The following is a 22,604-nucleotide window of genomic DNA, read 5'->3' on the forward strand; positions in this document are numbered from 1 at the left end:
CAAGAGTTAGCTACACACAGAAACCCAATAGACAAACTAAAAAGTGATAGAACCCAAGAGAAGCCATCTTGAGAGTGGATAAAAAAACAAATGCTTGAAGGTAAGAAAAACAAACACAGAGACAAAAATCTCTGTCGATTTCTGGCAAGTTGATAGACTGCAACATGTCAGACACATAAATTACATTGTTCAATAATTTTTCATGTGTTTCTCCTTCATACTGCCTCTACCACACTCTAAGTTCCTTAAGTACAGAAATCATGTTAAAATTATGTCTAAATTCCATTTTAAATAGCCCAAAGAAGACATCATAGATGTGTTAACATTACTTTTCAGTAGTGAACATTAAGTCTCCACCATGATTATTCACATCTTTATAAATACACTTTGCTAACATTCTTCTAGACCTTGGTGTCCTTGACTTCTAAGGAAGAAAATAATAAAATTTTCAAGACAGCATGAGGTAGTATCTTACCTTTGTTTGAAACAACCTGCTGAGAGTGAATTTTATCCCCCAGAATATAGTAGCTCCTTTATGGTCATTATAGTGTGACTAAATATGGATTTCCATAAGGATACTAAATGAACAATATTTTTCCTATATTTTCCTTTGCCATAAGAATGAATGGGCAATATGTTTTTGTTACACTCTATTATCCTTGCTCCTTCAGACAAATACTAAGGCATTAGGGAAATCAGCATTTTTGACACTTGTTAAAAACACTGGACATAATTTATCCTGTAAGCTAAAGAAGATGGAGTTTTTCCCAGATGTCTTGGGTGCTTTCGAGACCACGAAGTCACTCTGACCATGGCATATAAGTTCAGAAGTGAACCACTCTCTTAAGTTTCTTCAATATAGTGGGGACACATAGGTAATAAAGACCTCTGTTGTCCTTATTTAGTGCTGTTTTCAGAACGTGGTGGGTGGTTGCATGACACAGAGTGACTGTCCTAGAAACCACTTAAAAATTATTCACAGATATATATCTGTGAACATATATATGTATTCTTTCCTCCCTTCTGTCTCTGTGTCTCTACCTCTGTCTCTCTCTTTCTGCCTCTGTCCCTGTCTCTGTCCCTGTCTCTGTCTCTGTCTCTGTCTCTCTCTATATATATATGTATATGTATTTATCCATAAATTAGCATCAGAATATGAGGAGTTTATTAACTATGAAGATAAAAGGTCATCAGAGGAAAAAATGATACTTTGAGAGAAAGTTTTATTTTTGATTCATAAGGCAGATCCAGTTATTCCCACTATTTGCTGATCTCAGTTGTCATTTATTCCAAGTATAGTTACTGAGCTCCTACAAGGTACCAGGCACTGTAGTAGGCCTTGGGAATATAGTAGTATGTAAGACAGACACATCTACTCCTAGAGAGTCAGGCCATACTGCAGCTTAAACAGCATTTAGGTAAGTCTGAGAGTAGGCCATATATATGACAGACATACCTCTTGTGGGAAGCCAGTTACTAATAATTCCTGTCATTACCTTTATCTAAAGCAGAGACAGGGAGCTAAAACAATTGTTCTCCTAAATCCTTTGTGTTCAATCCTCTCTACTGGTAATAACTCATTCAAACAGGGCAAACACCAAACAAAATCTATACATACAAGCAAATGTTCAACAAGTTCTGACAATTATTTCTAAAACTGTTCCTTGCTCCATTTCCTTAAGTGCCATCTCTAAGTGTCTCCAGCCCACCTGCATGCAGTAAAGAAACTAGCATCTGGTTTTTGCTAATTTGACTCTCACATTGGACCATCTCATTCAACCCACCCCAGAAGTAAAAAGACTCTTCCTTATTACACGTCAAGTTTGGTAACTTAGCACAAGGAAAAAATATGCCCATACTTCCAGAGAGTAGCCCAACTTCACACTTGGTTACACATAAGCTGATGTGTGACTCAGGGTTTGGTTTCAAGGGAGTTAAAGTAAATAAGAGTCCTATATCCTACTGTGAAATTAAAGATGAAGATCAGCCTAAGTGAGCATTGTGGCAATGTTTTCTTATTATAATTCTTCATTATCTAAATATAATTAAAGAACACTAGTAGAATTTTGTTTTCAAGTTTCTTAAGAACAGTTTTGTTGTTCAAGCTCATTTCTTATTCTTAATATTTCTTTAAGCAATAGATTTCTTCAAGTGTATTGTCTACTTTCCAAAAGAGAAACTGTAAACCTTTAAGTGATTTATCTATTCTGAACTCATCCCCTCATGAAGGCTGTCATATGTCTTTTCTTTCCCTCATACTTGGAGTTATATTTTGTACTTGAGGACCAGTGGTTTTGCTTTGTTTTTTAATTGGTGATGAAAAAGTTTAGCAAATTCCTAAAAGTTTAGATATATTATGTTTTTACTATCTTTAGATCAAAAAAAATTTCGAAGTAAATGGAATATATAGTCAGATATTTTTACAGAATAAGAAGGGAGGCAAATTCTTTAAAGTAACTCAAAAAGTTTCCTAGGCAAAATGTTAAGAATTGCAAACTTATCTGGGGAAGATGACAGTACAAACCAAACCTGGGGAATTAATAACTGACTTGGACTACTGTTACCCTGTTTCAAAACTCTTAGCTGGTAATTGCTAATGATCCATAATTTCCCAGAAAATTTTCAGGGTGATCATTTTTTAAAGAAAGCCAAATACTTTGGCAGTCATTGATGTCATACAGTCAATGATTTTTTAAAAAATAATCTGTATGAAATTAAATAAATTTTCTCTTATTCTCAGTTTATGAAGAACTTTTTTATGGTTGTGAATGGATGTAATATTTTATCCATTTTTTAATATCCATTGAAGTGGTCATACTATTTTTCTCTTTTATTCTATTAAAATGAGTGATTTATTGATTAATTTTTGAGTGTTAAACTAACCTTGCATTCTTGGGATAAATTTGACTTGGTTACAATGTATTTATTATTTTTATATATTACTAGATTCTATTTTCTGTTATATTGTTTAGGATTATTTCAGTGATATCTGTCTGAGAAATTGGCCTATACTTATCCTTTCTTTAAAAGTCCTTGACAGGTTTTAATATTAAGGTTATCTTGGCCTTTTAAAATGAACTGGAAAATGTTTTCAGTTTGATTCTCTGGTAGAATTTCTATAAGATCAGTGTAATTTTCCTTAAATGTTTGGAAGAATTCACAGGTGAAGCCATCTGGAGTTAACTTTTTGTTGAAAGGTTTTTATTAAGGATTCAATGTATTTAATGGATGTAAGAATTATTCAAATTTTTTATTTGTTATTGTATTAATTTTGAAAAGTGTTTTTCTAGAAATTTATTTCATCTAAATTTTCAAGTATATCAGCATAAAGTTTTTCACATTATGCTCTTAGTATTCTTTCAATGTTTCTCGGATTGTAATGGTATCCTATTTTTCACTTCTAACATTGGTAACTTGTACCTTCTCTCTTCTTTTTGATCAGCCTATCAATTTGAGAGTCTTTTCAAAGAACTAACTTTTGGCTTTGTTGATTTCTTGTAAATTTCTATTTTTTTCATTATTTTCTGCTTTTGTCTTTAACAGTTCTTTTATTGTACTTTTTTTGGTGTTCATTTGTAGTAGGTTCTTCCCTCACATTTCCTCAAATAAATTCTCACATTATTGAATTTTAGCTCTTCTTTTCTAGTATATCCATTTAAGGCTATAAATTTCCCTCTGATCAGAGCTTTAGCAAATTGTTAAAAGTTTTGATATATTTTCATTATCACTTAGATCAAAATATTTTCAATTTTCCTTGTAATTTCTTATTTTCTACATAGATAATTTATAAATATGTTGCTTGATTTCCAACTATTTGGATTTTTAAAAAATATTACTTTTTATTGATCCCTAGCTTAATTCCACTGAGGCCAAAGAACATACTCTAACTGATCTCAGTCTTCTAAAATTTGAGACTTCCTTGATTATCCAAGGTATGGTCAATTTTGGTAAATATTCCACATATACTTGGATATAATAAATATTTTTAGATTTAGATAATTTTATGTCTTTATTGAATTTTGTCTGCTTTATTAATTAATGAGATGTGTTATACTCTTTTACTATGGTTATGGATATGTCTATTTATACTTTTATATATGTCAATATGTCAGTTTTTAACTTGTATATTTTAAAACTATGTTATTAGGAACTCACAAATTTAGATTATTATATAAACCTGTCAGTTTGATCCTATTATCATTTTGAAATGTCATTACTTATCTCTAAAAATACTCATTTCTCTGATATTATTATAAATATATCAGGTTTTTTTTCAGCTAGGATTTGCACTATTCCTCTGTCCATTCTTTAACATTCAAATATTCTCTGTACTTATATTTAAGGTGTGTCTTGTGTAGCAACATACAGTTGGCTTTTGTTTTTCATCTAATCTGACGATCTTTAACTTTGAATTGGAGTTTTGGGGCTATTTACATAATAATAAATTACTGATATTTACAGTTGTATAGCTATAATATTCCTACTTGTTTTCTGTTCCTTTTACTTTAAACGTTTTTCTCTCCTTTTTTGCCTTCATTTAAACTAATTAGCTATTTTTAAACATTTCAGTTTCTATTAGTTTGTTAGTATTTTATAATTGTTTTAAACGGATACCCTGGAGATAAAGCATGCATTCTTATTTTATTACAGTCCAATAGAAATTAATGTTGTTACCCTTTCCCAGATAATGCTGTTATTACATGTTTACTGCCTTTGCCCTTTCTCAAGTTTACTGTTATTTTCCATGCATTTTAATTCTACATATATTTTACACTACACATTAATATAATTATTTTTCACAGTAAATATTAATTTTACTTACCTATACTATTTAACACTGGTTAATGATTTCTTCTTTTCTTTTCTTTTTTTTTTTTCACATTGAGCTTTCTTAAAGGTAGATTGGTCTGCTACTAGACAAGCTAGCACAGAAACCATTTACACAACAGATTAGCGTTTCAGCAGAGCAATTTGCCTCCTGCAGGCTGAGACAAGGTGACCAAGAAAAAAGTCTGAAAACTTAAATTTTATGCTTGGCTCACCATTGGGGGCTATAGAATACTGAACAAGTTTCTCAACTTGTCTATATCCATATTCCCTTTAAAATAAGGAGATGGGAGTACAGAAAGTTGATTCCAATTTTAATTTTCTAAGACGTTTTTCTTTGCCAGGACTGCTTGAGCAGACCGTGTCATTATATCACACTGTCCCTGATTATTTCAAATTAGTAATTTATTTCTATTTAAGTTACTAATTTAATTATATTAAAATAAAGAATAGATTTGATTTTATTGTTATTTTAATGCAATTAGAGCCACAAGAATCTTTAATGTGAAATTTTTGTTATTGCTACTCAAATCTAAAAGTTGAACCAATTAAAATATTTCAATTTTTCTCCAAATCATTATATGAAAATTATGTTTTCAGTTACATTTAATGTTTTAATGACTATTAAAATTTTTGTTGCTTTTCTGATTATGTATTATCTGTCTGATTATCTGTGATGGTTATTTCCAATACTAAGCACATATTCATACACAGACAGATACAAAGGCAAGTTTTCTTCTGTGGTATATTATTTTATGTTTTCAATGATCTCAAGGGATGTAATAAAATTCTCAAACATTCATTTTAGTTCACTTTATTTTAAAAAATATAAATGCCACATACCTTTTTGGGTGTGGATGGAAGAATAAGTGAAAAATTATTAGTATTAGGTTAAAACAATCCCTAAAATATTGGAAATAAATTTTACAGAAAAAATAAACTTTGTTGTTTCTTGATACATAATAGGAATTCAGCAAATATTGAATACATGAATGAATGTCAAGTGTGAAAGCAAGAGAATTAAATTTACAAAACCATCTGAACAGGAATGTAATTGACAGTGAATGACACTGCATCTTGGCAATATCTGGGACAATCAGAATTATTTGATTCATGTGTTTAAACTAAAAAGAAACTTAAACAGAATGGGCCGGCATTTTTGTCATCATAATCCGATGGTATAGTAGTTAGTATCTACCAGCACTGTTCCACTGTAACCACGTAGAAATTAATACTTACCTGGGGAAGTTCAAGGCAAGGAATGTTCGTGTCTGCTTTAAACACTGCTCCGTCTCATTTCCTCTTATCTTAGAAACTTTGTGCTGAACTCTATTCGTAATGTTTGACTTGTTAAAGTTAGGCATTATCACTAGCAAAGTTTTTGCAAAGTAAAAAGCAATCTGTATTGTATGCCTGTGTCCACAGTCCAAAAACCAACTTACTCAAGAGAACAATTAGGCTTATTTGACTCAGGTAAGAAGAAAATTTTTATTTTTCTAACAATTTCTCTCAATCAACTGGCTTATTTTTTTCTCTTGGAAATATATTCAAAATATTCACTTCTTTTCCAAGGTTTTCTAATGGCTGCTCTCTCATATCTCATCAGGAAGTTTTACGTTTCTTAGAATTTACTATGGAACAGTAAGGAAAAAGCATCACTGATTTCATCAATTGGGAGTGGACACTGGGAACAAAAGAGACAAGCCTTGTCCTCACGGAGACAGTCTAGGGTCCTTCTGGATGGCTCTTCAGCATGTCCACAGCCTTCTAAAGAACTTCGTATTTACTTTTCACTAGTAACTATAAAAACAATACATGTTCATGGCACAAAATTTGGAAACATAAAGTGTGTAAAGAAAAAAATTAGAAGTATAAGTAATTTTACCACAGAGAATATCTGTTATCTGTGGTGCACTTTCTTCATCCAATTAAGTCAATATTGTATGTACAGTTTTGTGTCCTGCATTTTTTGTATTATATTTTATAGATGTACTAAAATGTATTTATTCACTTCCCTATTGGTGAACATTTAGGCTATTTCTAGGTTTTAAACTTTTAAATAATTTTAAATGTACATCACTGTCCACAAATCTTTATGTTCATAGCTAATTATTTTCATATGATGAATTACTAGTCTTGGAATCAGGTATACTTTGGGCACAGCATTTTATAGCTCTAAAAATTTCCAAGTTACCTAGAAGACAATTTTTTTTGTACTCCATACAGTGATGAAGAAGAATAGCCATTTTTAACAACCTCAACAAACCGGATATGATAGCTTTCTTTGCTCTTTGCAAATTTTTAGAAGAATAAATGTATCTGTTAGTTTCATATGCATTTTTTTCACAACTTCTTCTTTGAAACAAAGAAGTTTAGCTGTATTGCGGAGAAAGGATTTAAGCAGTGTCTGAACCTGGTGAAATGCAGATATTTGCACCAGCTGAGCACATCCAGTTTCCTCACTTCTTCAACTGAACGAGTGTCTGTATCTGGGTCACTTGCTAACATACATGGCACCATTGCGTCTCTCTACCTAGTTGGTCCACAAACTCCCTACAGTCTATGCCATTGAAAGTCCTTTTGTGCAGACGAAATCAAGCTATTCATCACCTTTGAAGCAGATGTCAATAACTCTTCTCTGACAGGGAAGGTTTGTTCTGCATTTAATACATAGGACATCAAGGGTGCTCAAGACTCCAGGTCCACAGAACCTGAGTTTACAGTTGGATGTGTTTCATTACATTGTGTGATGAGAAGGAAAGGATAAATGTTGGATCTGATGCAAAGAGCAATGATGTTATGTATTCATGAAACAATATAAACTTATTTTAAAAAAAAAATCAGTGTAAGTCAATACATTCTTAGTTGATCCACAACCTCAAGGCTTTCTAGAGAATAAATACATTGTGGACACGTGGTTAACTTTCTTGCAGAGGTTAATCATTTAATCATAAACTGATTTTTATGCATCCTGATGATTTTTTGTTTCGTTTCCTGTTCTAAGTGTTCTTAAGAAATTCAGCAGTGGTAAATGAAATCGCATTATAACCGCTGAGAAACTCCTGCTAGCTTATTCAACATTCAAACAATGTTTATTGACCACAGGCAGTTAGAGTGTATGGGTGAGGAATGTCGTCTCTGTGGTCTGACCAGACTGCCCGGCTCCAATCCAGCTTCTCCACTTAAAAAATGTGGCTTTGGACAATTTAGTTAACCTCTCAGTGCCTCAGTTTCCTCTGTAAAATGGGGACAATTTGGAACCTACTTCAAGAGGTGCTACAAAGATTAAATAAGATAACATGCTGATAACCATGCCCTAAACGTAAGTGCTCTTTAGATGGTATTGATTTATGTAATGCATCTACAGACCAAACATTCTGTTCAACATAGTAATATATATAAATACAAATTGGATGCAGTAACTAATCTCAACTAATTTACAACATACAGTGAAGATAAAACGTACTCAAAGCTTGCAAATTCTTAAAGGCTCATGTTAAATGCATCAAAGTCTTCATTAATTCCATCTTGTTTGATGTAATCTTTCCCACTGCAGCTTAAATGGACTTCTCCTTATCAGGTTCTACCAAGTTTTATAATTAATTATGTACCTTTCCTACCAGATTTTGATCTCCTTGAAGCTGTTGTATTTCATCCTTCCCCTCCATGCCTGGTCCACTGGCGGGCACATAGTAAGTGCTCAATAAATGTTTGATGAATACAAGGTAGTCTATGGCAATTGCCACAAGATCATTGCTATCAAAATACTGAAGACACTCACCTTCATCTCTTGCCACGAAAGCTGCAGACATCCAGAAATATTACTCCTGATTTGCATTGTTAGGGAAGCTTTTATGAAGACCGTGGCACTGGAGGAGATTCTTAAATGACTGAGTAAGGTACTCAATCTCACTGAGTCTCAGCTTCTTTAATCAGCCTTTTTGAACCCTCTCTCCTCATTGCAAAATTCAGGAAACATGCATTTCTTTACCAAGTATGTGCCTCCTCAAATTTACAGAAATAATCCAAGCATTGATTTTGGTGATGAAATTCACCCCCAGTGCACACATCCTGGGAAACAGAGAGCTATATGACAGAGATACACATCATGCATCCAAAGATAACTTCATAATGGTTTCTGGGTTGTTAACATTGGAGGAAACCATCGCCTTTTAGAGGAAAGTTACAGTAAATGTCACCATATGAATAAACATTGTAGTGACATGCTTAAGCCTGGTTTTACTTGTTATGATTATGTTGCCTGACTCTTACCACCAGAAGTGCCTGCCTCATATTTTCCTTCACATTAACATTTACGATGAAGGGGCAGCATTCCCTTTTGCTCACGTGGGTCAAAATGAGCCCTATTACACCGAGCAATATTTCAACAGTCACAGACCAGTGAGAGACCAGCATAAACCCAGCTTGCTCTGGACCTCAGCACGTTCCACCAGCTTTACCCCAGCCAACAGAACTGCCATTTGAAATCCATCTGCTACATTTCATGGACCTCAATTCTGATGTAGCGGGTAGCTGTTGAGCTCGAACTGAGCAGAAAGGACCCGAGGTTCTAAAGGGAAACATTCTTCAGCGCTGCTACACTTTCCCAAAGACATGAAATACCTAAGACAGCACCATGAGGCATATTTTTCAGTGCAGAAGCAGCAGAAAACAGAACACGACTCCTCACCCCTTCTTTATATTCCAATGAGATTTGCTAGTTTAACCAGGGCTGCAGTACGAAAGCACTTGTGGTTCATGTTATATTAATAGTGTGGCCTGATTATCAAAAACCATTACTCTTGGTTATCTAGCAGCGGCTGTACCAAGCTGCTATAAGTCAGAGTGACTGCCCACACTGCGTTTGCTCCCTGCTTATGATAACAGTATTCTTAATGCAAAAGTGCATTTGTAAAATTATTGCCTTTTAAAGATCAGATTTGTTATAAATGAGATGTGATCACACAATTGCCTTTCCCTGGATTAAAAAATTAAATACATAAATTACACATCAGTATCCTCCATTGTCATGGCTTCACAAGGGTCAGTTTCCTTGTGGTCAAACTCGGAGGTATGGCTTTCAAAGCAGATGCGTTGTTAGCTGCATCCTGGCCAGGGGCACACAGGCAGTGGCTTTTCTTCTCCTGTTCTTTGATGTTGTCTTCTGTAGTACTGATTGCAGGCCCTGTAGACCCAGCGCTTTTCTTTGCTGGTTGAGGGGTGCTTTGTTTAGTTTAGTTTTGTTTTTTAAAAGCAGTGATGATAATGGGTCGGAAGCCATACCTTTTCCCCATAGATTCAAATCATTGTTTCCGGCTCTTTGCAGAACTCCACGTGGCTCAGGGTGGCTGCATTCACAGCTCCTTGGTGCTATTGCCACTGGCTGACTTTTTAATTCCTCCCCTCTTACTGTGACACTTTCACAGGCTCAGGGTTTGGATAGGAGAAGAGACAAAGACAGGAAGGAAAGCAACTCTAATAAAGTAACAGAACTCAGTTTTAATGCTCACTAATCTCCTCTAGGTTATATGTTTCATTACACATGTTACCCCAACCTGGAATAAGAGACATATGGCTTTACTTGTGAAAACGCAAGGGACTCTTGCTGTGCATCTTTCAAAGTGCTCAACTTCCCTTGTAAACAAACATAAGGGGTAAATACACAGGACTCTCTCTCCCCTTATGCTTCTCCTATTTGAACAGCATTTTAGAATCCTTGATTGTTATAGACAGTTAAGCTTTTCAGCCCTAATTCATTAAAAAAATATATTCATGACAAGTTGTTTGAAACGTGGTCCCCTAAGCTTTTTCTGTCTTTTAGAAACTGTTTCATATCACTATCTAAGAAGAAAAGCTAGCCAAGATTTACATTTTAATTTAGTTAACCAAATAGTTCAGACTGTGTTCTCCAAAGACAAAGACTGGTCTGTAAGTGGGCCGGATTTTCCTGCATTTTATTGCTGTAATTTGCATGAGAAACACCAGATCCTGTATAATTGTTGCTTTGTTGTTGTGATCTGAGTAGCTGTTTCCAATGTCAATAATTATAACTTGAAATGAAATTTAGTAGCAGTCAGGGGGTGGGGAGTGGAGGCGACTGCCAGCCAGTCAGAATTTCACATCAAACTAACCACAGTCTAGCCTCCTAATGTGATGCGTGCAGCCACCAGGCCTCCAACAAAACTCCACACAAAGTCACTAGAAAGAGCCAGTCACTTGAGCCTGGCCATGCTCTACATCTTGTGTTGTGCCATTTTGTTTGGTGTCTAATGAAGAACGAGCATGTTTTATATATGATGGCTGCTAATTGCTTCATTCCCCATGCAAATCATAAAGGCAAACTGTGTCTTATCATAAAATTGGTAGCTAGGACATTGAAAAGCAAAGCTCAGGAAAGCATTATTATGTCCATGCTTCTTTTGCTCTCTCTCTTTATGACTTTGTATTAAGTTGCAGCATTTTCTCTGTGGTCATTTGTTCCTTTAGGTTAGTCTTCAGTTAAGATAAGCATGTAATGGATGGCGGGAGAGGCTGTGTCAGATTGCCACTGTTGCGGTGGCCCTTAGCCCAGCTGTGTCAGCGGACCTACCCATCGCTTTGCCCCGTGCTCCCAACTTATCAGAGAAGAAGGACATCGTGAAGGGAGGCTGCAAAGTCCTGGATCTGCCACTAGAGCCACGGGCCTGCACTGGCTCTTTGTCAACATGGGGAGAGTCCACAGCTGGGCCTCACTCACTGCTGTACCCTTCGTATCCAAGGCAACATGAAACCAACAGTGTGGAAAAAAGAAAACGAAGGGTAAGTTGGCTGAGGAACTGAACGCCTTCTAAGAACCCCTGGCCGAGTGGGGTGTCGTGACAGACACCCACCTCATTACTTGAACCTTGGAACCTCCTGAGTCCCTTATTCCAGATAATTAGCACTTCAGCCTTGACTCAGGCTACTCCCCACATTTTCCTGATAATCAACCCGGAGCTAACAGACAGCCATTTGTTGTCCTGTGTGTTGTTTTCCTTAGGAAAACAGAAAGGTTTTTGATGAAGGAATTCAAAAAACCCATACATACATAGTAACATAAAATCAAAATAATACAGTTTGCATGAGGGCCCCCAAGTCAAGGGTGGCAGGGGTATAAACGGGAGGAGGGAGGACTCTTTTACAGTCCATAGAATTCCAGACTAACTAGCAGAAGTAGTGTCAAGGTAACAAAGAAATTCTGCCTGTGCACTGATTCCTCGCCGCAGCTGTTGGGGTGTTGGATTAGGAGGCTGTACACCTTTCCCAGGAATATTAAAGCAGACTGTCTCACCGCCTGTGTTTGTCCTCATAGCCTCATTCTTGCTGCTAGCAGAGCATGTCCCAACTGTTGTCAATTTATCAATGTAACCTGCACTGGTGGGCACAGTGTGAGCAGCCATTAGGACAGGTGCCTCTATCCATCACAGCCAGTCACTTATTCCACCTTGTCAAGGAAACTAAATGGAGCTTTTGGAGAAATGTAAACAACTCTCTAATGGACAATCAAAGCACCACTTTCTGAAGCAAACAGGAGGAAGAAATCTGACAAGACATTTTTAGAAGGGATTTGGGTAATATTTAAGTGTTTTCTGAAAGAACTTTTTAATGGTTGTGGTTTGAAAACAGTGGGGTGGCGTGGGCAGGAGAGGAAGAAAACGGGAAAAGTAAAAGAACTAAAGCGAAGTCCTTCTTGTGGCCAAAGACTGAGAAATGAGGATTGTGAAGTGGTGATGTGCTAAGTGAAGGAAACAACAGCTCTTCCTGGGTAAGAGTCACAAAACTGATGAGAAATCAACTTCAAAAAAATTAAAAGGACTCCTAGTGGAAATTGAAGGCTTGTAGCTAATCAGTTTTTATTAATGTGTTGTTAAAGTTACAGATGTATATGAGGAGAGCAGAAAAACACTATTTAAATATCCACTCCCCAAGACCACCCTTCATGGCAGAAGCCTCACTAAATAGATGGCTTTTTCACTGTGTCCCTGAACACAGAAAAGTCCGGCTTTGTCAGACCAGGAGGGGAAACAAATTCCTCAGAAAATTCCCCGACTTTAACCCCCTGCTTGGGACCATTCTTAGCTGATCAGTGTCCCCCTGCTGTGGTGGTGTTGAGGGGGAGGGGACAACCTCCAAAGTAGCAATTTCAGGCAAGGGGATTCAGGCTGCACCCTGAATGCCACTGCAAAGTGACAAGGTAACCAGGGCCAAGCAGGAGCACAGATGTTCCTGCCGCGGCACGCCCAGTGCCTTTCGGCAGATGGACAGTGCCACACCAAGCCAGCTGAAGCTTCCGGGTGGTCTTCCAGGGATGCTTTGTGGTTATCCATTCTGGAGGCAACACAGCCTGGAGTAGCTGCCAATGACTGCATCATGGGAGAGGAGAGGTGGCCAGTCTCTGAGCTGAATGTGAATAAAGAGAAAAGAGAGATGCTCTCGGGAGAGGTGACTTTCTGGGATCAGGGAGCCGCTAGGGACCAAGAGGTCACTGCAACCTTGTTGACTGATGTGTCTGGGAATAAATAAGAAGCCTGAGTCGGGAGCACTGAAATTGGCCCTGACACTCACAGAAGAATGCCGGCCTGAGTCTACTTGGTCTTCCCTGGTGGGGTCAGCTACATTGTTCTCATCACTGTCCCTAATTTATGACAACTTGGGATCTAGAACTCAATATCCTAATCACATAAGGTGCGAGAACATCAGATATTACCGCCCTTCTAGTGGCACTCTCACCCCAGCTCCCCAGCCGAGTCTTCCTAATAGTCAGGACCAAACAGGAGGATGGTGGGAACGAATAACCCCACTGGACAGAACGTGCATCGTTGTTTCTGGTCAGGTGAGCCATTTTCCAAACCAGTGCTATCCATTAGAACTTTTTGTGATAATGGAAATTTTCTGGGACTCCCGATATGGCAGCCAACAGCTGTATCTAGGTTTTGAGCACTTGAAATGTGGCTAGCATGATTGAGACACTAAATATTTAACTTGTATTTAATTTTAATTAATGCAAACTTAAATTTGAATAGCCCTACATGACTAGTGGCTAATATTGGGAAAGATAGTTTTCGACCCATTTCTTAAAAAAAGTTTGACTGCATGTGAATCTAATAAATTTCCCCTGGAACTGTGCTGTCCAATATAGCTATCCACATGTACCAATTAAAATTAAATTAATACAATCAAAAATAAAGGAAGATTTTACTCTTTAGTGTTACCGGTCACATTTCCAGTGTTCAACAGCCACATGTACCTGGGGCTAGTGGATGAGCCAAGCATGGATATGAAATAGTTCCATCCTCATAGCAAGTCCAATTGGACAGAGATGCACTGGGAGTTCTGTGAAGACACCAATGCAAGGAGAAACTAAGCCACTAAAAAAGGAATCCCTAATTTAACAAAATGTTTACTATGTATCTACCTTTTTGCCAGGAGGTTTTTTGCTTTTTGTTTTTTGGTTTTTTGTTTGCTCGCTTTTTGTTTTTGTTTGTTGTTTGATTGTTTGTTTACCAAATTTTAGGGCTACAGTGGTAAATAGAAAATGCATAGCCCTTCCCACAAGGAACTTAGAAACTAGAGGAGATTCAAAAGACTAAATAATCTTATTCCTATACAGTATTATAAGAAAGGTGACTATTGAGAGCTATGGATCACGTAAAATAAGCTAACCCAAAAAGATAATCTAACCCAACTTCAAAGGTCAGAAAAAGTTTCTCAGAGGAAGAAAGGCCAAAGCTGAGACCTGAGGGATAAGTAGGCATTAACCAGCTGTGTGAGAGGCTGCGGCATATTTTGTAAGGGGTGAATGGCTAGAAAAGTAAGCAAAAGATAGATCCCACAGGGCCTTGTAAACCCGAAGTGTCTGACCTTAATCTAAGAGCCCTGTGGAGCCACTGAAGGGCTTTAAGCAGGGAAACGGACCAATCAGGTGCCCACTTTTGAAAATTCCCTGACTCCACTTGAGGAAATGATTTGCCACAAAGGGCAAGACTAGAGACCAGTTAGAAGGATGTTACAGTAACTCAGGCAAGACATAATGGTGGCCTCGAGTACATTGGAGTAGAGTCGGAGAAAAGTAAATAAATTTGAGAAATATAAGAAAATTAGCACACAATCTTTCTTCATCGTTCCACAAAGTCTGCTGACCTATCTAGGTTACAATTATTTATTCAAACTTTGCCATCTGAAAATGAAAATAACAAACAATTGGAAGTCTCTCTGTTGCTCATTCTATTAATGTTTCCCCCAATGTAATATGATCTTTATCTGCATCAATAGTGTTTATTGGAGATTAAAATGCTCTTAAGGCCAGAGGCCAAGCTTATTTCAGTTTGCATAGCACTCAGCGTAGCATCATAAGCAGGTTGGTAGTTAATTAAAGCTTTCTAGTACTGTACTTTGGTAAGGTAGTTCAAATAATCTTAAGATAGGTGACAGTGGTATTGTCTTATGTTTCAAGATGTATTTCTTTTCAAAGAAAGGCTTTAACTTTAGTTTTCCAGCAGAAGCTGACACACTGAATCATGCCAATAAGAAACCTTCCAATTTCTTGATTTCACATCTCAATTTCAGATTTTAGATTTATCAATGACTTGCTTATTAACTTGGCACATATACCACTGGCAGAAATGAATTTTGCTTATATAGTTTAGGCATCTGTATCCATTAATTGATTATCATGGGGATTTACTGGCCACTGCTTTACAGTTTTCAATAAGATATTTGTTGACTTCATTTATATGGAGTGATTTTGTTATCCCATAAGGCAAAGTAAGGAAGAACAGAGAGGTTCTGCATTAGCCTGGAGTCGAATCAAGTACGAGTGAAGCATAACCAAGAACCACCTCGTGGCTTCCTTGGAGATTCGAATTCTGGGTCCAGCCACCTCAGAGATAAGATGTGAACCAGGACACTTAGGTGTTTATTCCCACCTGCAGCCTATCAGCAAATTTGGTCCCCAGACCAATCCAGAAGTATGAAAACATTTGAAGCCTGTAGTACCTAGTAATGTTCTATTATTGCCAGTTGAACCCTAAAATCTCATTGTGTATCTTCGCATTCATGGCTTTTAACATCCATGGTTTTCATGATTTGTGAGTGACCCTGAGTGACATTAATCACCATGGCACCCCTTTTTCGTATATAATGAAACCAGACTCAGAGCAGTTATGTCACTTGCCCAAGCGCCCCCAGTTAGTAAGTTTGCAGACCCAGGCTTGTCTAACTCCAAAGTCAGCGTCTTTGACCACATTATTCTGCTTCCAACAACACAGTGATTTAAATATTATTGAGGCGTGAAATTCGATGGCCTGGCCTTGCGGCTGGGGCAGAGCTGAATCACTGAGCTGGTGGAGCGCCTAGCTGGCCACCCAGGATCTCTTTTCCTTGGGGCGTTATGGCTCTCCACTCCCTGCAATGAGCAAATAAACAAAACCACTTGGTGTGAAACTGCTGAAAAGTAGACTTCTTTGTTTGGGACTGGTGATAAAACTGAAAAGGAAGTCAAGCTTTTTAAGAACTTAAGGATTTACAGAGGTCTCAGTCAGTGATGATCTGATGGCAGGCTCTCAGGTGCAAGGCAGGTGGACAAAGTAGAGAGCGTGGTTCTGCAGTTTGGAAACAGCGCTGGGCTATTTCTCTGCTGATGATCAGGGGTTGTTGTTCTGGCGATTTACAGCCTCTGTACTCGCTGCTCTGGATGTGGAGGGAGTAGATGTGATTTGTGTCTGGCTAACATCATGTGACTGGATAGTACACGTCTCAGTCATTTCGTGAACGCTACATTAGTATTGCCAAGAATATGTATGTATATTTTCATATATCAGGTGCCCCTCAATGTGGGAAAACTTACTGTAAAACTAAATTCTCTAACTCCCATATTTTTTTATTGAGTTACAATAAAAAGAGGAAGATAAAATCCAGGGGTGGCTCTTCTATGTGCTGATCATTTTAATCCTGATGGGAAAACTACCCGCTGAAGGTGTCGAAACGAGACTACACTTCAAAAAGCGTGTGTCATTTTTAGAGAATAAAAGCTAAATTACCATAGGCGTTCTCTTCCTCCTGAGACATTCTCCCAGGTTCTGTTTTAACTTCCCAGGTCCCAAATCAGTCTTCACTGTTGGATTAGACTGTTCTGTTTAAATAGGAAAAAAAATGAGATTGTAGAAAACTACAGTGCTGGAAGCAGAATTCCTAAAAATCAACATTTTCCCTAATCTAACTTTCTACCTTCCTCTTTAAGAGAATTCGTACTGTATGGGCGATCCTTAGCTTGCCAAATTATTTTTATGTGTGCTGTTTTCTGTTTTGTTTTGTTTTTAATCCTAGGTTATAAAATTAGGAGATGCTCCGTTTGCCTTCCTCGGTCTTCTTTTCCTTGTCTTTGAATCCTCAAAGCATCTGCAACAGTGTCCTCCATTTACTTAGAACCCGTTTGTCTTCTCATTGAATAAATGAATGCTGAGGACGTCATGCGAGGCAGGCATTGTTCTAGGTCCTGGGGATTCCTACCTGCAAAAAGAAAAGCAGCCTCCCCTCATGGAGCTTACATGCTGTGTATACCAATGGTTAGTTCCTTAATAGGGGTGATTTTGCCCTCCCCTCCCACTCCCCCACCTCCCATGATATTGGGCAACATCTGGGATATTTTTGACATTTTGTTTGACTGGGGAGGTGGTGCTACCAGCACTTGGCGGGCAGAGGCCTAGGATAATGTTAAATATCCGGCACTGAGCAAAGAGTGATTTGGTCCAAAATGTCGATAGTGCCAAGGTTGAGAAACCCTGAGGTATACATACAGTATGCTGAAAATCGAAGGTCAGATGGGTGTGTTTATGTAACAGAGAATTCCATAATTATATTTGCACCTGTTCTGGACATTGGGATGAGAGACGGCTGGGGCTCTGAAATGAATGTTTCAGAATGAATGTGTTGGTCAGACCCTTTTAGTTGCAAGCAATGAGATACCCAACTCAGATGAACTAGGGAAAAAGATGTATTAGCTTGCAAGGCTGGAAAAGATGCTGCAGAGCTTTCATAAGTGAAGGAAGGACGACATCAGCGAAGGCCCCAGAGGCTGAAATCAGGGATTCTCTGCTTTTCCAGTACTCTTTCATTCTCCTTTTGCTTCTCCCATTTTGCTTCCCTCTTCTCTTTGTGCAGTGGCGTCTCATGTGCTATGACTGCAGAAAGAATTTCACCTAGTGGAAAGCAGCCTATGGAAGCACTGGCTTAGAAACTCCAGAGGGGGGAAAAAAAAACTGACTTTTTAAGCATGGCAATATCCTTATACCAAATAATGTCTTGGCCTTGTCCTGGTCATGTGTCCACCCCATGGGCCAGTCTCTGATGCCTGAGGATGAGGTGCTCTGTTTGGTCATACCCATCTCTAAGGTTGAAAGATGGGAACGGTGCCGACAGTATTATTATCCACAATTCATTACATTACAATGATTGAGCGAAAGGTAGCTCTGTAAAGGAAAAAATGTGTGCAGGGGGAAAAAAGTGTATATCTAAGTATACTTCAGTGGAGGATGTAAAATTGTGTCTGTGCTTTAAAGCAGGCATTTCAAACCATTTTAGCATTGAGATCCCTTTTTGGGATATTGACACACCTCTTCTTCCCAACCTCTTGTCATCCAGACTATTTGAGATGATATTGGTATATTTGTTATATTACAATGGATTTTTTGAAGTGTATGCTGAGCATTACGTGGAAACATTTGAGATAGAGACACCCTCTGTTACCGAACAGGGGAAGCTTCCCATTGATTAACATGTGTGAACTGGACACCTACTATGTGCAAAGCTTTGTGCTGGACACATAGGAGAACACAACAAAGAGTAACACACAGCACCTGCCCCTGAGCTTGTACTCTACATGGGATATAAGGCAGATGCACCTGAAAGTTTCCATAATGCTATCAGACAGGATTAATCCTGGCATCTTCTGTCCCTGCCTTAATGGGCAAATTTCACTATTGCATCATCTGTGAGTTTTATAAATCAGGCTAGAGAGTGAACAGTCCCTGCCTTAACATCTCCTACTTGGTTTTACTTGTTTCTCCTAGATTTGATGCCTTTCTTGCTGAGCCCATCATATCTGTCAGAAACCCTAGGATCTGGTGGGACTCTCCACACGGGTCCATCTGGCCAATAACAATAGCAAATAGCCGCTCATCATTGAGTATTGTACAGGTGTTTGCACCTACACCACACTAACTCTTTTTTGGACCATACTGTAAGGTCAGGATTTAAGCCCACTTTGCAAAGTTGGAATCTGGGACAGCAAGAGGTCTGGTAAGTTGACCCAATCAATGATGACATAGCTTAAAAACTGCAGCGCCTGGATTTGGTCCCAGGCCTATCTGACTCCAAAGACCATGGTCTTATTCACTATGGTACAGAGTCTATTTGCTATTTCTACCTCTGTGAGGCAACCAGGTAGTGGAAGTGACACATACGTTTTAAGTGATATAATAATATTAAGAACTATAGGGGTTCAAGGAGTGGAAAATATAAAGGAAACTCAGGACAACTTCTGGGAGAAGAGTCTAGGGGGATGTTCATCCTTTCCAGGTGTTCTGGCCCAGGATCAGATCAATTACTGGAAAGTGACTCCTACACACCTCACACTAGCCCAGCGAGGTAGTGATGCTGTCCACACCATGATATCCATTCCTGGTGCTGGGAAGAATGGGGAAGAACCTACTTGTGCCAGATAAGACGCTAGACACTTCCACACACTGTGTCATCTAATCCTCCCAAAGCCCCAGGAGGTAGTCATTGTGTCCCCTCCTTATAGGTGTGAAAACTACTATGCAGAATGACTAGTGGGAGCCAAATCACAGACGAAAGTTGAGCCACTGGGACTAGAACACAGATTTATTTGTCGGCTTCCATAGCCTACGTTCTTTGCACTGGTTCTGCCCCACCCCACCCCCACCACCCCTTCCTCAGCCCCAGAAAGTATTCACCTTTTCAAAAGAAGAGGTTAAAAAGCAGAACCTTCTCTGCTGGACTCTCCTCCGCTAGCACCATGGATTTCTTTTTGTAAGTAAGCCTAGAAACCTACACAAGCAATGAAGATTCCGTCCATCTTGAGCAGTGCTGCTGCTTCCCTGCTTCCTGTAAAGCTAATAATTAACTTCTGTCAAGTTTGGTAAAAATGTTAACAGGGTCTTGCGACTCTCCACATGCCCAGCAACATTATTACTTTTTAAATATGAGACAGTGGTTTCCTCCAGTGGAAAATGCATTTACCCTCCTAGTCTAAGGCATTCAGCCACTAAAGTCATCATAGGAGAAAAGTGGAGAACGCAGATGGAAGAGTATGGTTTGTAGATCTCACTTATTTTTGAAATAAAGGATGACTTCCAAAAAACGACATGAGCACCGAGCTTGTGTAATCTCCATTTGCAGTGATTTTTCTTTGATTGATGTGCCATTAATACTTTAATTGGCAACAGGTGCAGCTGATTGTGGGTTTCTACGCTGAGAAATCTGAAATTGAACATAAGGTTCTGATAAATTAATAAACTTCTCTGCTCCAAACAGTTGTTGCTGTGAACTAACTTTCCATGGAGCACTGCTCCATCAAGCACACTGAATTCTTTATGTTAAAAAGCAAAGTGTTACCTAATGATAAATTAAAATTACACAAAGCACTACAGAAAGAACACAATAACATCCCCTCCCAGGGAAAAGGGAAATTGCTGGAAGGAGCAGAAGAATGTGATTTATGAAATAAATTGGTTCCCTTTTGTAGACTAAAGTGTTTCGTCTCTAGATTCCATATCACATTATTAAAATAATTTTGTGTTATTTAATATAAATGGGGGAAGGGAGAATAAAGGATTTTTACGTAAGGTCCTTGTTCTCCCTGAGGTAAAAATTAATATTGAGTAGAAGCCTAGGGAAAAAAAATCCCAAAGGTTCTATAAAAGATCTTAAAGTTATGTTTTGTTTTTTTTATTAACCCTACCTATGCTGAGGCCATTTACAATCATTTTGCTGCAAAAATTTGTCTCTGATGGAGACAGAAAGTTGTAGGCCCTAATTTTCTATCAGTGAGAAATATCCCTGGTCATGATGGCAAGTGAGTATAGGCTGTTGTCTCCATCCCTTGAACCAAACATAGAAGATGACTCAAGATATGAGGAGGCTGGTGAGGGTCAGAACTTCACCCTTCCACCCACCTGAGACTCTCACAAGTCATGAGAAGTCCTAACGGAGGCAGAACATAGCCCTCTTGTAGGGAGAGGGGAATGATAACTTGAACAGGAGAGGGTCACAGATCCCAGAGGAGAGACTAGATGAAGGAGAGCTTTCTAGTTATGCTCTCTTTTCTCCACTAAATGGATCTTTGCTGCCCTGTGGCTCATATGGGTCAGAAACTCAGCTCTAGAAACCTAGAGCCATCTCAGGCACTGGCGCGAAATCAGGAGTGACACAAGGCAAGGGTGAGGAGCCAGTGTCATTGAGTACAGGTCAGTTAGCTGATCACATGGGTATTTTCTCCCCTCCTCTCTTCCCTTCACCCTGTAGGCTTTGCAGAGGCCAAATGGCCACGAGATTAAACTTGTGGAAGGGAAGAAATGAGGATGTGTTAAACCCAGAAAAGTCATCTCTAGAAGTTCTTGCTCTCTGCCATGGCCATCTCCAGAAAAACTTCCCCAGATGAGCACAGGCCAAGGTCTAGACATTTGCCCTTCCTCCCATGTTGACAGGACTAGCGAAGGAAGCTAAGAGTCCCAAGGGAACAAATGGCGAGCTCACAGAGGAGAAAAATAAGACATCTGAAAAGCATCAGCAAAATGAACAATTAGGACATCCTACACCAAAGACACTCGAAGAAACAAAACAGGCAGAACAAGAATTTAAAATAAACATAATGGAAGAAGAAAAGATGGCGGCGAAGTAGAGAGACGTGGAGTGCATCCCTCTCCACAGATGCATTGGGAATGCACGGAAGGATGCAGTAATTCCCACAGAGAACCAGCTGAACACCAGCAGACGGCCTCGGACACCAGAAAGGGCTGCGGGGAGCCCGACATAGCCAACTTAATATTCGTTTAATCCAATACTTGGACATTAGTCTGAGGCTTGGACAGTCTTCTATAAACACCTCTATCGCCAGGACAAGCAACCCCAAAAGTTTGGACAACCATGAGGAAACAAAGAAACACCATGCAGGCAAAGGAGCAGGAAAAAAACCCACAAGACCAAATAAATGAGGAGGAAATAGGAAAAATGCCTGAAAAAGAATTTAGAGTAATGATACTAAAAATGATACAAAATCTCGATAACAAAATAGAGAAAGTACAAGAAACAGTTCATAAGAACTCAGAAAAACAAACAGCAATGGATAACAAAATAACTGAAATTAAAAATACTCTAGATGCTATAACCAGCAGAATGACTGAGGCAGAAGAACGAATAAGTGAGTTGGAAGATAGAATGGGGGAAATAACTGCCACAGAAGAGGAAAAAGAAAAAAGAATAAAAAGATTAGAAGACAGTCTCAGAGACCTCAGTGATAACCTTAAACATACCAACATTCGAATTATAGGCATCCCAGAAGAAGAAGAAAACAAGAAAGGGTCTGAGAAAATATTTGAAGAGGTTATAGTGGAAAACTTCCCCAACATGGGAAAGGAAATAATTAATCAAGTCCAAGAAGCACAGAGAGTCCCATACAGAATAAACCCAAGGAGAAATACACCAAGACACATATTAATCAAACTAACGACAATTAAACACAA

The sequence above is a fragment of the Hippopotamus amphibius genome, chromosome 1, assembly GCF_030028045.1.
Source record: "Hippopotamus amphibius kiboko isolate mHipAmp2 chromosome 1, mHipAmp2.hap2, whole genome shotgun sequence".
Classification (NCBI taxonomy): Eukaryota; Metazoa; Chordata; class Mammalia; order Artiodactyla; family Hippopotamidae; genus Hippopotamus; species Hippopotamus amphibius.